We start from the raw sequence: 4,722 nt of genomic DNA on the forward strand, positions 1-4,722 counted from the left end.
AATTACCGTATTTTTTGCTCTATAAGACTCACTTTTTCCCTCCTAAAAAGTAAGGGGAAATCTGTGTGCGTTTTATGGAGCGAATGCAGGCTGTGCAGCTATCCCAGAAGCCAGAACAGCAAGAGGGATTGTTGCTTTCACTGTGTAGCGATCCCTCTTGCTGTTCTGGCTTCTGAGACTCAGAATATTTTTTTTCTTGTTTTCCTCCTCCAAAAACTAGGTGCGTCTTGTGGTCTGGTGCGTCTTGTAGAGTGAAAAATACGGTACATATGCTGCTGCAGCAAAAACCAGGTAGCTCAATACCTGTATTTCCAAATGCATTTTGGAAAAGCAGGTGTGGTCTGCAACAAAATGTTGCAGTTTGAGGCGCCATCTTCAGTCTTCTTGCCATGTCATGCCATTCCCCCCCTCCCCCATCAGCCTCCCTCCTGGCTTTTCGTCATCGTCGTCTCCCAGCCCCAGGAAGACTTCCTTCCTGAGCAGAGGTGGGCAAATCTGTCAATATTTGTTTTTAATTTTTCAGATCTTAAATTCAGTTCTCCACAGTTCAACATCAGTCAGCTTTTTAAAAAAAGAAGAAGAAAAAGCCTCCGTGCAAATCAATCAGCATTTCAGTGCCAAATTCTTCTAATATACACATGCATATGTGTGCAATTTTGCCTAATACACTTATTTTTGCAAAGCAATCTCCCCTAATAGAATGCAGGTCTGTGTGTTCATTTTTACTGATCCATACATTTTCAGCAACGCTTTACCTGTGTATTTGCAATTTTACATCTGTTTCTTGGGCTGTAGAATGGCATTGTGAAATTCGGAGGAATGTGAATTTCTCAGGATGGGTGTGCTTCAGTTCACACAGAGTCTTGGAGAGAGAAAGTTAAGCAGGTTCTCCTTTAAATGTGAACTACATCGAAATCCCCTCCCCTGACATATCCTAAAGGAGGAAATGAAGACATACCAGGATTCTCACTAGCCAGGCAATGGGAGAGGCGAGGTGCCAGATCATGTCAATATTAAGTGGGCAATTCCAAAAATGCAATGAGGGTACAGTGGTACCTCGGGTTACGTACTTAATTCGTTCTGGATGTCCGTACTTAACCTGAAACTGTTCTTAACCTGAAGCACCACGTTAGCTAATGGGGCCTCCTGCTGCTGCCGCACCGCCAGAGCACGATTTCTGTTCTCATCCTCAAGCAAAGTTCTTAACATGAAGCACTATTTTTTGGGTTAGCAGAGTCTGTAACCTGAAGCATATGTAACCTGAAGCGTATGTAACCCGAGGTACCACTGTACCTGCTCATTGTCTGGGGTGAGGGAAGTAAGTATTTAGGAAAGTACAGTGGTACCCCGGGTTACAGACGCTTCAGGTTACAGACGCTTCAGGTTACAGACACTTCAGGTTACCAATTCTGCTAACCCAGAAATAGTACCTCGGGTTAAGAACTTTGCTTCAGGATGAGAACAGAAATTGTGCTCCAGTGGCAGCGGGAGGCCCCATTAGCTAAAGTGGTGCTTCAGGTTAAGAACAGTTTCAGGTTAAGAACGGACCTCCGGGACGAATTAAGTACCGTATTTTTCGCTCTATTGGACGCACTGGACCACAGGACGCACCTAGTTTTTAGAGGGGGAAATCAAGAAAAAAAATATTATTCCCCACCCAGTCCAAAAGAGCAACGGACAGGCTGTTCGCTTCCTCTTTAGCCTTGAGCAGCATCTTTAGCCTTGCACAACGGGATGGATCGTGCCCGCTGTCCACCGGGGCTGGAGTAGATGACTCCTGGGGTTCCCTTCCAACCCTGCAATTCTGTGACCTCGGGAGCTGTTGGGGGTCTCCACCACTGGAGGCTTTTAAGCAGCGGTTGGGGGACGATCTGCCTGGCATTCTTTAGCTGTGATTCCTACATTGTGAGGGGGCTGGGCTAGATGATCCTCGGGTGGCCCTCCCAACTCTATACAGTCCTACAATTCTGCGGCAGGAGATCCACAGCCACTTCACGCAATGCCCACTCCCAATTTTCATTGGAGAGACATGTGGCTTCAGTGTCTAGGTAGGTACCCCCCTACCTGCCACTCTTCCCCCACCCCACTTAAGCCAAGGGAATTCCTGCCCAGAGAAGCTCCCAGGTGAGGCAAGGGTTAAGATCTACCTCTGGTAAATGGCTTTGTATCCTCCCTCTTTCCCTTTTCTCTTCTTCTTCTATGCTAGTTCCTTCTCTCGTGTTTTGTTTAATCTGTTTCTATTGTATACTAAAATAAAAGCTGCAAAGTTTCCTTTTTTATAATATTCCTCCCCTCCAAACTAAAACGTTAACCTAGATAAAAACACTGATCCAGAGGAAAATAAGGGGGTGGAGAAAGGACGAAAAAAGAAAAAGAGGTAGAGATAGAGGGATTTTTAAAAAGTTGGCTTCTTTAGCCTTGCGCAGCCTCCCGCGGCTGGAGGGATTGCACAAGGCTTTTCTAGAGGAGGGAGAAGGGACTGACTGGCCGCGTCAGTCCCTTCTCCCTCCTGGGGAAAAGCCCGCAAGAGCGAAGCTTGTGTGTGGCTCTTGGGGGCTTTTCCTGCTTGCCTCCCCCCCCTGCATTCACTCCATAGGACGCACAGACTTTCCCCCTTAGTTTTTAAGACAGAAAAACTGCGTCCTATGGTGCGAAAAATACGGTACTTAACCTGAGGTACCACTGTATATGTTAGGTGGAGGGAGCCTCTGATTCTATCTTCCCCAGCCTGGTGCCCTCCAGATGTTTTGAACTATGACTCCCACCAGCCCCAGCCAGCACAGCTGGGCATCAGCTTGGAGAAGGCTGCTGCAGTTTTAATGAGCAACAAGGGGGGACTGCGCCCCAGTCAAAACTTTGGGAAACAAAGCTTCTGTAGCACCTCAAGCTAGCCACCACCAGAGGGTGCTGTGGCCTCGGAATCCTGAGAACACCTTTTGCTATCCTTGAGCTGTCCCTGTACGTAATACTAACTCTAATAAGAGCAATGATAATGCAATTATTAATTAGCATTTATATAAGTGGCCATTGAACTTCTTCTTTTTAATTGAGTTTTTGTGCAAATACAAACAAATCTACAGAAAACAAAGAAACAAAGCAAAGAACAGAAAGAATAAGAGGGGAAAAGAGGGAAAAAATCAGGAACAAAAATAAAGTGAAATTAACTATACAATGCTATCCCAAAACATCATTTCTCAAACACAGTACTTTCCCTTTTGGAATAGATATCTTTTGTTATTCTATTTATTTTCGACTTCCATCTATCTCACCACGGTTCATTCTATCTATCTGATACAGTTTTGCCATATATTTCAATTCACGTCCTCATCTTGGTATAAGCAAAATTGAACAGATCTTACTAGAGAAGAATGGGAATTAAAGTTAAGCAAGTACTTGGAACTCGCAAAAATGACTGAATCTATAAGGAATAAACCAACTGATGTAGTCCAAAAGGAGTGGGAATGCTTTAATACTCATCTAATGAGACGAGGTTCAACAAGAAAATTTGGTTGTGCCTAGAATAAATCCGTGAATAGAAAAAAGTGGCCGTTGAACTTCATGTATGTATATTGTGTTCTTCAATCAGAAATCCTGTAAGTCAGCTGGCGCTACCCTGGCACCCTCCTGATGGGAGTTGTAGCTCAGCAACACCTGGAGGGTGCCAAGTTGCTGAAAGGTGTGTTTGTGGAACACTTGGCACTCCACGTATCGCTAAACTACAACTCCCATATTCCTGGGCATGGGCCATGCCCGCAGGGGCTGATGGGAACTGTAGTTCAGTAACATTTAGGTGTGCCCAAAGCTCCCCACACCTGCCGTAAAGTGTATGAGTTTTGCTGGTGGGGGAGCAATGCTGAAAATGAGAACTTTCTTGGCATCACCTCCTACTGAGTTATAGCTGAATTGTCCAGAATCTCAGTTCTGTGTCCCTTTAACTCTATGCCCATCCTTCCAGCATTTCATTGGTGGCTGTGCTTTATTGGGATAGGAGTGCGATGCCTTCAGCCGCCATGTTTGTTTTTAATAATCTGTGTTTAAAATTCTGGGTGTTTGTTAAAATATATACATCCCGTGTTTCTAGTGCTTCTGTGTCAAAGATGCTCAGTCAATAAATGACTACATAATCGCCTTACGCGTGTTGAACTAATTGGCTGATGAAGAATTCAATGAAACAGTAGTTGTTATCCAGAAACACTGTTCAGCAGAGTTCAGAGTTGGACATCAGAATTGTACATTTAATAATAATAATAATAATAATAATAATAATAATAATAATAATAATAATAATAATTTATTTATACCCCGACCATCTGACTGAGTTTCCCCAGCCACTCTGGGCGGCTCCCAATCGAGTGTTAAAAACAATGCAGCATTAAATATTAAAAACTTCCCTGAACATGGCTGCCTTCAGATGCCTTCTAAATGTCAGGTAGTTGTTTTTCTCTTTGACATCTGGTGGGAGGGAGTTCCACAGGGAGGGTGCCACTACCGAGAAGGCCCTCTGTCTGGTTCCCTGCAACCTCACTTCTCACAATGAGGCAACCGCCAGAAGGCCCTCGGCGCTGGATCTCAGCATCCGGGCAGAATGATGGGGGTGGAGACACTCCTTCAGGTATACTGGACAGAGGCCATTTAGGGCTTTAAAGGTCAGCACCAACACTTTGAACTGTGCTTGGAAACATACTGGGAGCCAATGCAGATCTCTCAGGACTGGTGTTATGT

The sequence above is a fragment of the Podarcis gaigeae genome (genome assembly GCF_964106915.1).
Source record: "Podarcis gaigeae genome assembly, chromosome: 6".
Taxonomy (NCBI): Eukaryota; Metazoa; Chordata; class Lepidosauria; order Squamata; family Lacertidae; genus Podarcis; species Podarcis gaigeae.